Source organism: Pinus tabuliformis, chromosome 5_1 (genome assembly GCF_031772625.1).
Source record: "Pinus tabuliformis cultivar Carrire ecotype Pingquan chromosome 5_1, CPIR1, whole genome shotgun sequence".
NCBI classification, from domain to species: Eukaryota; Viridiplantae; Streptophyta; class Pinopsida; order Pinales; family Pinaceae; genus Pinus; species Pinus tabuliformis.
In genome coordinates, this window is record NC_142305.1 from 592,995,769 (window position 1) to 593,008,371 (window position 12,603).

The 12,603-nt window shown below is 41.0% G+C and overlaps 1 protein-coding gene across 5 annotated transcripts in view; it reads right to left on the reverse strand.

Moving 5' to 3' along the window:
• DEG8 (Trypsin family protein with PDZ domain-containing protein) overlaps positions 1-12,603 on the reverse strand; it is a 399,215-nt gene that overhangs the window by 284,626 nt on the left and 101,986 nt on the right. The gene's annotated exons all lie outside the window — the stretch shown is intronic.

Consider the following 12,603-nt stretch of genomic DNA (forward strand, 5'->3'; position numbering starts at 1 on the left):
AGGATTTGTGCAGCACTTTTGATATGACAGATTTGGGATTTCTTCATTACTATTTGGGAGTTGAAGTCTCGCAGGCTGAGAACAACATCTTTCTCTCTCAGTCCAAGTATGTCAGAAATCTTGTGGACAGGTTCAGAATGCAGGACTGCAAACCCGCCACGACTCCTATGGAACCAGGGCTCAAACTTTCAGCTCAGTCATCCTCACCACTTGTGGATGAAACTTTATTCAGGCAATTAGTGGGCAGCCTCATCTACCTTTCTGCCACTAGACCTGACATCAGTTTTGCAGTGAGCTACATTTCACGCTTCATGTCAGCTCCTAAGGCTGATCATTGGATAGCAGTGAAGCATGCACTGCGTTATGTGCATGGCACTCTTGATTATGGAATTTTGAACACTCAAAGTTCCGATCCTACACTCAGTGGTTACACAGATTCTGACTGGGCCGGTTCGGTTGATGACCGTAAATCTACAGCTGGGTATGTGTTTAGTCTGGGATCCGACGCTGTCACATGGACTAGTAAGAAGCAGCAGGCAGTGGCTCTCTCCTCGACAGAAGCAGAGTATCGGGGAGCAGTTAAGGCATCTTGTGAGGCAGTTTGGCTTCGACATATGCTTGCGGATATGCATGTTTCCCAGGCAGGTCCTACTCCCTTGTTCTGTGATAATCAAGGAGTGCTCAAACTTGCCAAGAATCCAATCTTCCATGAACGAGCAAAGCATGTGGAAACCCATTGTCACTACATTCGATAGCTTGTTGAAGACAGATCCATTCAGTTGTTGTATGTTCCCACAACGGAGCAGCCAGCAGACATCTTCACCAAGCCCCTTGGTCCTAATAAGTTTGTAAAATTCAGAGGGTCTATAGGTGTTGTAAATAGATTGAGCATTAAGGAAGAGTATTAGAATAAATGCTATTTTAGTCTTTAATGCTCATTCGGATAAGATCGTATGTGATCTTATTAGTAGTTTCTTAGAAGAAACTAATTGTTTCTATTTCTTAGTAGAAACTCATTGTTTCTATTTCTGTAAATACATTTGTATTATTTATTGAGCTTCATTGCTCATTGTAAATCAATTCAATTCATTCATTCATTACTTCAGCATTAGGAGGGTTTCTAGCCTGACAAGGATGTCAATAGTTGGGTAGATCAGTTACCATCGTCTCAGTAATTGAGTTGCAGTGCAGCAGTAACAGTGGTAGTGTTATGGGCAGCACAATGCAGCATGATGAGAGAGGGTTGCAATGCAGATGCAGTTTTGGGAGAAAGGACCAGCAGCAGCATGGATGCAGAGGGAGTTGTCGTACAGATGTTGCAATGACAGTGGTAGAGCCATGTGAAACAGTACAGGATGCAACAGTGCAGAGGATGTTGGGCAGCAAGGCCAAACATCAGCACAGGTACCGGTCGCGAATGATCAGGGTGATGTTCAGTTATGGAGCATTACTAGAGCACATTCCTCGCTAAGAGGGAGTGTTGATTTGGGGTAGCATCAGATGTGCTCTAGACATAAAAATTGGTGGAGAGGCTAAAGCACATGAGATCTCCAAGACCTATAAATGGTTAGGGGAAATTCTTCCCCATGAGAGAGATATTAAAATAATTAATATTTTTAATGGGTTCCTAACTCTAAACTTAGGAAAATAGAAATATTAATGGGTATTAATATAAAAATGGGTTAGAAGGTTCTAAATGACATGGATCAAGCCAATTCTAATCTTAGTCGTTGATTAGAGATTTAATCTGGGTCGTTGAAGACTCAACAGAAAAAAAGTATAAGAGAAGGCTTAAGGGTCAGTTAGAGATACACCAAGTTGATGAGTCAGTTCGATTTTCTGGAGTAGGGTTTGCTAAGAGAAATTGAACCAGTGATCAGAGTTGCAGCAAGGGGCAGTGAATGCATAGCAGAGAAGCAGAGATAGTGTCGGAAGACCAGCGCAGAGACAGAGAGGCAGACGCAGGGCCAGTAGGAGCCACGCAAAGGGCCAGAGTGACTGCACAGAGTGCTAGAGGGCCTACATGGGTGACGCAGAGGGCGAAAGAGGCAGCACAGAGCATTTGTAGGTTGTCGCAGAGGTTTCTAGGTTGACGTGGAGGCTAGGAGGGCTAACGCAGAGCCTCAAAGAGGCGATGGAGAGAGTTTCGTGGAGCAGACTTGCCAAATATCTGCTTCCAAAGAGAGGTATTACTGCCAGATTGATTTCTCTATAGGGTGAGTTGGTTTGGAACCTAGTTGTACTCAAGAAAAGTTGCTTAATAATAAAACCCTCAGAACTGTTGCACAGATTTTCCTAAGTTGGGTTTTTCTGGGGACGATTGTCCAAAAATAACGGTGTCCCTTGTGTGTTTGTCTATTTCTTTTAGTTGATGATTTGTAGATGGTTGAGACTGCATTTGTGTTTATTTTAGTATTTATATGGTTAAATAACTTGTTCAATAATGTTCCCTATGGAATAATTTCCCAAGGGAGGACGAATCAGCCTATCCAACTCCATAGGCTATAGTTATTAATAAAAGGAGAAACCCATTATCCAATGTTTCAGGGCAAACATTGGGTAAATTTTAGGGTAGCTGGGGCGAAAAGCCCAAATGAGGGTTGCACATGAACCCCTCACATTCGATTAAGAAGGAAACCCCACGAGGAAATCAATAAATATTGGAGAGTTGGAATCATTTTGGATCATCGAACTAAATTGAAATGTCTCTGTTTTTCTTGAGCCTAAGGCTCTGAAGGTTTTAAGACCCCTTCTTCTTCATTAGTTTCGGTGGAGCTGATCCCACCCCACCTAGACACCTCTTTTCTTTGTTATGGGACAACATTTTCTCTTTGGAAGAAGCTTGGATTTGCTTTGATTTGCAGGAAAAAGGTTTTCAGTGGATGTTTTATTTAGTTAGCAAACTCTAGCGGCTCATTCTCTATAACCAGATAGTAGATTTGGATCCACGTCAATCTTGACAAATCCCATCTTTTGCAAGTAGCCATCGATTCGACCATACCATGCTCTAGGTGCCTGTTTCAGCCCATACAGGGCTTTCTTCAACCTGCATACATGAGACTTTTTCTCATGTGACTCAAAGCCCTCTGGTTGTTCAATGTATACTTCTTCTTCTATTACCCAGTTCAGAAAAGTTGTTTTGACATCCATTTGATGAATCTCCCACGCCATCTGTGTTGCAAAGAGATATCACGGTCCTAATAGATGTATACTAGCTACTGGGGCAAAGGTTTCCTCGTAGTCAATTCCTTCCTTTTGAGCATACCCCTCAGCAACAAACTTGACCTTATATTTCTCAACACTGTCGTCTGCAGCGTATTTGATCTTGTAGATCCATCTCGAACCTACCACTGATCTATCTTGATGCCATGCACTACCTCCCAGAGATCGTTCACCATTATGGAGTTGTACTCCTCTACCATCGCATCTAGCCAAACCTGATGTTGAGCTGCCTCCTGGAAACTGGCAGGCTCCCCATCTTGAGCTACTAATGCTTGATATCTATCTAGTTGTCTTCGCTCCCTCTTATTGTTTCTTGGCGCACCGATGAAGTCCTCTGCAACTCGCAGAATCTGACAAAGTTCCATCTAGTTCTTCCTCTGCCAGCGGGCGCTTCTGTTAGCTCCTCCTCATCCTGTGAATCTTCCTGATCCTAGGAAGAATTCTTTACTTCCGTTGGTTGAAGAGGTTTAACCAACGTCTCCTCTTTTGACTGCTCCTAGGAAGGCATCTCACGAGATTTTCGAAAAGCCCTGTCCTCCATGAACTTCACATCTCGTCAAACCACTACCTTCCTGCTCCCTGGAAAATAGATTTTGTATGCCTTAGCGTTCTTGCTATATCCCACTAGATATCCCTTTTCCGCGGTTTGATCCAGCTTTTTCCTCGGGTGCGTGGCAATATGCTAAGCTCCCAAATATCCTAAAATGACTAAATTCAGGTGTCTTCCCTGTGAAAACTTTCTTTGGAGTAATCTTGCCCAACGCCCGACGAGGAGTCCTGTTTTGAACATAGACTGTTGTGTTGCATGCTTCTGCCCATAGGAATTTTGGCATATCCTGATCATACATCATGGCCCTCGCTGCTACTGCAATAGTCATGTTCTTCTTTTCTACTACTCCATTCTACTCCGGATTGTAAGGAGTTGTCCACTCTCTTCTGATGCCCTCCTTAGCGCAAAAATCAGTGAAGTCCTTATCGACATACTCTCCACCATTATCTGAGCGCAAAACTTTTATTTTCTTCCCAGTCAGATTCTCCACCAGAGCCTTGAACTCTTTGAATCGACAAAAAACCTCGTCCTTGGTTTTCAGAAAATAAATCCAAGTTTTCCTTGAGTGGTCATCAATGAAGGTAAGGAAGTACTTAGCACCACTAAGAGCTTTAGTGGACATGGGTCCGCATATATTTGAGTGTATCAATCCTAGCACACTCTTGGCCCTGTTTTTACTTCTAACAAACGCTGCTTTGGCATACTTTCCTAGAGCACATCCTCTGCATACACCATCTCGTTCTGTACTAAGATCCAGAACTCCTGTTACAATGCTCTTGAGAATTCTCAGAGCCCCATGGTGCGAATGTCCCATTCTTCTATGCCATAGTTCGTTCAAATCCTTGTCTCCATGACTACCTGTTAATGCCATTAGTGATTCTAGTTGTAGTCTGTACAGCCTGTTACTTTTGATCCCGATCTGCACTTTCTTTTTCTAGCTCGGGTGTTTGACGTATACTTTCTCCTTGATGAAGAAGACGTCATAGCCTTTGCCTTGAAAATGCGACACAGAAAGTAAGCTCATCCCCAATCCTGGTACATGCAGCGCATTGGTAGCACGGAACCGTTCTCCTGATTCTGTTTGAAAAACTATGGTACCCCTCCCTACTGGAGTACACTTTGCCTTGTTCCCCATGGTGATCTGAAAGTTCATCTTCTCTTCTCGATAATCTGAGAAACATTCCCTGACTCATGTCATATGCCAAGAGGCTCCACTATCTATATACCATACTTCTAATGATGCAGAACTAGTCATACAAGCCACTTCTTCTAGCCTGAAAGCCAACATAGAGAAATAGAAATCACTTTCTCTTGTGCAAATTTTTGAAAATTTGTGTGAGTCTCCTGACGTGGATGCCTCTGCATCATGGTCTCAACCCATAACTGATTTTCCCTTCCTGTCTCTGATTACTTCCTCTGATACCATGTGAAAATTCTATCGCTGCAACATCTTATTTACTTTGCCTACTTATTTCCAATAAGTTATTTATGAAATTCCTTCAATAAACATTAAAATAAATTATGTTGCAGATATCACACCATAATTCTGAAACAAACACATGCACAAGAATCAACACACCGACACAGTTATTTTGGACAACAATCCTCGGAAAAACCCAATGTGGGAAAACCGGTGCAGCAAGGGAGGATTTTATTATTCAGCAATTCTTTCGTACAACAGGGTACCAAACTGGCTTACCCAATAGAGAGAAAAATTCACCAGCACTTATCCCAGTCCCAGCGTCAGCCTCGCTGAACTCTGCGTAGCTCCCCGACACTCTGCGTCAGACCCTGCTTGTCTGCGTCAACCCTGGACCTCTCTAGGTCACCCACGCAGGCCCTCTAGTGATGGCGCACTCTGCTGCTGCCTCTGCATCTGCCTCTACGCTGGTCTTCTGGTGCTGATCCTGACTCTCTGTTCCGTACTTGTTGCCTCCTGCTGCTCTCTAGACCACTAGTTCAAATATCTCAGCTAACCCTGCTCCAGAAATCGAACTCACTAGTCTCCCTCAGTGTGTTCTCCAACTGACCCTCAAGCCTCTTCTTATACTTTTCCTGTTGGTCCTTCAAAGGCCAAGATTAAATCTCTAATCAACGGCTAAGATTAGATTTGGCTTGATCCATGACTTTTGGAACCTTCTAACCCTGTTTTATATTAATACCCATTAATATTTTATTTTTCCTAAGTTTAGACTTAGGAACTCCATTAAAAATATTAATTATTTTAATATCTCCCAAACCAGTTAGAATTTGCCCAAACCATTTCTGGGACTTGGAGATCTCATGTGCTTTAGCCTCTCCACCAATTTTCATGGCTAGAGCACATCCAATGCTACCCCAAATCAACAGGGAGAAGACTTGGCCCCAATACAGTAATATCAAAACCACAAATAGACAGCGAGCTAGGGTAATAACAATTGAATTGGATTGTATAGTTTAGCCACTGTTGAATATTGGTTTACTTAATTTAACAATTGCAAAATCAGTGTTGGATATGGGAAATCAGCCCTAAATGATTGTGATCTAGCTAAAGAATCTTATTACTATGGAAATCTTTATGTGCATGTATAGATAGAAGGATACCCAATATTGTTTGAATGTGCATTATTGTTACATAGTCTTTCTGATTTATTTAAAAAAACCCTAGTCACAAAAGAACCCTAAGGACAAATTTTCCTTAGGATATTACACATATCACCAACATCTTCCAATGGATTATTGTTGTATGCCATGATATGATGATGTTTACATTCTTCATTGGTGGCTTACTCATGAAGGTTTCTGGTTATTTCAGTTGAGCACTAAATGTATCCACTCTTTCTTGTGGTCGTCTAGCCTGATGGAAACTATAGTGATACATAATACATTTGTTCCTTGACATATTGTTCCTTGGTGGGGTAATCCCCTAGGTGATTTTACAACTTGACATTTGTATGTTATTACTTGAGGCATTATTCATGTGGTGGAATAGAGCAGTCCCCTTCTTTCTGTCATCTTTCACATATTCATAGGCATGGGGATATTCTAAATTACATTTCCCCCTTGGCACAAGTTTCCATGAAGAGTTAGCTAAAACCCTTAGAGATGTGGATTATTCTAGCATTTGGATGGCACGTATGGCATGCTTACTCATCATTTGTGTGGAGCACTCCTCTATTTCGCATCTATTTTTATGGTATCTAGTCTTCCAACAACTACTTGATGCATATTTTATTCATTGATTCAAGTAGTGGTGGTGCACCCTAGGTTATATGCCTATTTTGATCCTTGGATAACATCTTTGACTTGGTTGACATCTTAATCCATAGAGCATTCCCCTTGTTTCTAGTTAGTGGCACATCTATGAAGATTTTATTGTACACATAACATATTTTGATGGGGATGTCCCCTTTTCTTTTGACTTGGAATTACAAGTTACAACCACTCTACACATGGTTTTATGCTAGTATGCATCCCGATTCCTAGAAGCTATATGTTAGCACACTTATTGAGTGTTTTTATCCATTGGGAGATGAGTTAGTTGCATTTGGTTGTTATGCACGTTCACCTGTCCATTCTCCTAGTGGAAAAACCCATTGTTATGCTCATTTCTAAACACGTGTTGAGGCAATGGTTGTTATACTCATCCTAAACCCTAACCATTTTTCTATCTTTACCATGTGTAGTTAAGGATCTAGGAGGGTGCATTTGTGGAGGCTTTTCTAAGTGGACCTTTTTGAGCATTTTGACATCATTATACTACTACACTTGGAGGAGGTGTTCTCTCTTGAGGATGTGTTTTGCTTGGAGATGATGACATATGGCTTTCCCACTAGATAATGGTTATCGTTTATTACTCGTTTGACTTGTCACTTAGGAGATAATTGGAGAATATGTTTTGTTTACTGCTCCCTAGGATAGATCGAGGGCCTTGATTCGGAGATAATTATTTTATTGAGAGGAGGTTTTAGGCTTGTTCTCCATATAAAAGAAGCTCCTCTTATTGTAATGGTTGTTCAAAATTTGTGGAAACATAGTAGACTATCGGTTGAGATTTTGTTGTAGCTTGTTTGGAGCTTGAGGCTTATGTTACTGGATGATATTGGCTTAGTACAAAATGCTGGAAGTTTGATCTCTTCAAATGTGTTATGACGGCTTGATCTGGGTAACCTTGTTCCTTGGCCACAAGTATTTACTTGCAGCTAATTTCCCTCTTAAATTTGTATGTTCAGCTGAAAATATTAATGAAAGTCGTGTTTCTTGATTAAATCTTACTGAAATTTACATTATTTAGTCATGAACATTCACTCATGCATTTTTGATCAATTATCCTTCATTAGGGCTTTGAAATCAGATTTCGATATTTGCGGACAGCAAGAATAGAAGGTTCTAGCTTGCCTAGTCCACTTGAGAAAAGGTTCACTAAATCATGGCCTCATAGACCCTATATGCCCATAATAATCTTAGACATTGTTGCTGCAAACTCTTGCACTTTCGTGAAAAGCCTTCACCAAGAAAGGAAATTGCACAACAAGACATGGGTGTCACCACTGTCACCTCAGCAACTACCCCTCTTCTATTTTAGTGGTGACAACTAGCCACCACAAGGGAGGCATCCAAGTAGGACTCAATGATTAAATAACCCCAAAGGACTTAAAGCTAGGTACCCTTAAGGATCCTGCAAACTAAACACACCAACTCAAGCATATAAAGGCTCAGGTAAGGTGGAGGTTGCATGAAGAGAAAGCAATAGGGTTCACAGGGCCTATGGGTCAATCCTAAGGCTATCTAAACCAAAGGAGTATCAAATAGAGTCTTGAAACACTCAAAGCTTACTGGACACAAGGCTGTTACAAGTAGGGAAAAATATGCAGTTTTGAACAGCAAACAACACCTTATAACAGCAGCAAAACTAACTATTCAATTTGCATGAAAAGAATGTGGATTGAAAGATTAGAAAATTAGCAACCTAGGAAAATATATTCAACAACTTTCCACAATTCAATTAGACAATAAATGCAATTCAAATGTTGACGTCAACCCTAATAAATTGCAGAAAATTGCATGAAAACAATCAACATGCTTCTCCAATGCACTTTAAAAAGATTCTATACGAAACGACATTCACTTTGTTACTAAACCAATAGAAGATGTTTTAGGTGAAAATTATCCCCAATACCAATTAAACTAGGTTTTTGCAAAATTAACCGTAAAACTAAAACTTGTCCACTTGATGAAGAAAGACTAGTGCCTTCTCTAATCAGCACAATGGAGTCTAAGATACAAACAAAAACATGGTAATCTAAAAGGAGAAAACCTAATTCCAACACACTAGGGAAAATTAACCTACTTGCCCTAGGGTTTAAATTAGGGTTCTCAATTCTCTAGAAATTCAAACGAGAAGAATTAACCTACTCTTCTCCTCAAATGTTTAGAAATTAAAGACAAAATGAACAAGGGGCATGCACACAAATGTCAAATTAACCTACTTAAGAAGAGTAGCAACAATTCCCATGAAAAATATCCAAGTATAGCAAATAAACCAACTTATGATGCATGAAAGATCCAAGATTCACCAAGAAAGACTTTGAGAAGATCTCAATCCACAAGAAGATAAACCCTAGGCCTAGCAGCTCAGCTAGGCCTCCATTGTGCACTAATTCAAGAGAATTTCATATGAGAGAAAATGTGTATTATGATCCAATGAAGGAATTTGACCTCCTACTAAGAGCATGTGTTTCTATCTAAAAAGGTCACAAGCTCAAAACCAGTTAGGGGTAGACTCTAGAGTATGTATACCTATGTAGACTTTAACAATCCAATCATTGTGTGGATAGGTTCATTGTCCCACAAACAAGGGGGTCGCATACACTAATTTGGTGTTTGGCTTTGGTCGGAACATTAAAAATAAATTAATACTATAATTAATATTATAAATATTATTATTATTATTATTATTTATACAATCCAAGCGCTAGGTCGATTCCTCACTAAAAGGATAGAAAAAGCCCCCAACATAAACATATTCCATAAAACATGGTGCTAAGGTCGCATTCTGACCAACATAATAGCCACCTCAACTCTAAAACATAACGGAAAACCTTAATTTACCCGCATGTATGAGTAATAAGGAAAATGAAGGTGATATCATGCTCTAAATGAGCCTCTCTCTCATCAAAAGGTGAAAGTTGCACCTCGAAATGTGTTCAAGCCATCTCCATGGCCTAAGGAAGGTACTCCATCATCAAGAAACCATCAAAAGCATTAAGTGGTCCATCATCTCCAAGAAATCAAGCCAATGGGTGTACACGTCACGTCTACAAGCTCAAACATGATGATGTCATAGCTCAAGGAAGCAACGCCCTCAATCCAAAAGGTGTACAAGCCCCTTCAAAGTGGTCCCACTAAGTCATCATCATCAAACCGTCATCCAGAGGACAACATCAATCAAGAAGGGTACAAAGAGTCAAAGACAACCGAGGGGCATCTGTGGAGTCATGGTGTTAAGTTTAGGTATGTTCTATGCTTAGAGCAATTTAATTCAATTTTCACAGTTAGCTCAATATCTTTTCCAGATTAGTAATCACATCAGCATTAAAGTAAATTGCGGATAGAACATAAACATAGATCGCAAAAGACAAGTCAAGACAAGAGGACACAAGATGTGGCACTAGCTAGGGACAAACCCCAATGTGGGGAAACCCTTGATCAATTCGTCTTATATGTTCTTCAATAGTTCAGCAGAGAAAGAGATAGTACATTTACAACAGAAGTCAACACTTTGACTTATCTAAATAAGAGCATAGATCATCTCTAAGAAGATGATACATGAGATAGTTGAACTCAGTTGAAGACATGCTGCTTCAACTAATTCTCCAAGGTGACTCCTTCACCTATCATTGTGCTGCACCTCGTCATCATGTTGCACCTCACCGTGTTGCACCATGCTGCACCCATCATCACTATGTTGGACCTCATAACCATGTTGCACACATCATATTGTTGCACCTTATGCTGCCACTGTTGTCCCATGTGCCATTGTTGCACCACGCTGCCACAGCTGTCCCATGTGCCATCGCTGCACCATATTACCACCGCTGTCCCATGTGCCATAGTTGTACCATGCTAGCCATTATTGTCCCATGTGGCATACTGTTGCCCCACTGTTAGTGACATTGTCATTCCATGTTTGCCATACTGTTGTCCCATTGTATTGTTGTAGCATGCCATCATTGCTATCATGTTGCCCATGCATCTTGTTGCACTATCATGCATTCAAACTTCATGGGTCACCTTGTTGTCACATTGTTGTACCATTGTTAGTGACTGTTGCTCCTATGATTGCTTGTTGCCCAACAATCAAGCTTTAGCTCACTATTCTAGGATCCTTTGAATGCTGCAATCTTACACTAGTTAGGGTACTCAAACATAGTCCCTAACAACCCTTCAATCTGCCTAGAAGTGACCTCCTTTACTGCGGCGGCCCTTCTAAGATGGGAGGATACCCTACGTCGCAATTTCTGGGCAGTCTAGCCCTCACCTACAACTTCGGCCTACCTCCTTTTGCTGCGGCTTGTTACATCAAGCTTCCTCTTAACTGCGGCAGCCCTTCCAAGAGTCTGCACTCCTCCCAAACATCCCTAAATCAATCCTTATGGCTGCAGCATGACTACAAAGGAACTCGGCCCCTTCTCCAGCACTCGGACCCCTGAAATAGACCCAAGACAGTCCTCCTTTTACACGTTGTCCCTGCCTCTTCTTGTTGCAACTACCACAGGGAACTATCCTCCTTCAATGGGTTCTCTTCCAACACAAATGGATGTGTAGAGCTATCATGGGCTAGGGCTTGCTAGGACTGCGGCTAGCGCTGCTAAGACCTCCTTAGGACTGTGTTAGGGCTTGTAAAGACTGCATCTAGGGCTTCATACAAGGGCTCCTTTACCTTTTGCGTTTTAGGGCTTCCTCTCTTAGATTTCTCTTTCACTAAAACCCAGAACAAGTGGAGAGAAATCAAGAGTGAAGTGCATGTGAAATGACTCTCAAGTCATCTCCTTTTATACTAAACGTTGAGCACATGTGGGGTTTATTGGTTGTTGGCCGACCTTGACGAATTGTCTTATAACACAAACAAATTCATAACTCCATGAATACTTATTGGAATCAGATGATCTTTAGATCAATCCTACACCTCTAGAAGAGAGGGATCTAAGAAAAATATCAGCTGCCATAAATAAGATGACCCAGATGGAGTTTGGCCCTAGTTGCCAATTCTAACACTCCCTCTCAACTAGGGAGAACTCCATCTGCTAATCCATCTACCAGACTGTACCATCTCTGCCATCAGTGCCCTGCACTGCTCTGCTTTGCTGAACCATGAAGAAGAAAATTGATCGAGAATGTCTCATACCATTCTCTACTGACCCGAAATTAGTTCCAAAAGAAGAGTGTGCCATACCACTCTTATTGATCCTAGATCAGTTCCAAAAGAGAGTGATTTATGTCACTCTTACTGACTCAAAGTCAATTTCATTGACCCCAGATCAATATCACAAGAGAGTGTCTCAAACCACTCACATTGATCCCAGATCAGTTTCATTGATCCCAGATCAATGGAGGTCATCCTAGCATAGGGAGTATGGTAGATACAACAATGCGTCCATCGATAGCAGTGTTGATAATATCGGTATCGGGAAAATATCGGCGAGGGTCCGGAAAATATCTTATCGGAAATATCGGCGAAAATATCGGCAAAATATCGGCAAATATCGGCAAGCATAAAAAATGCATAATATATTCATTTTTTTCAGATTTCTAAACATATAAAGCAATAACAACATGAACTAAACACATTG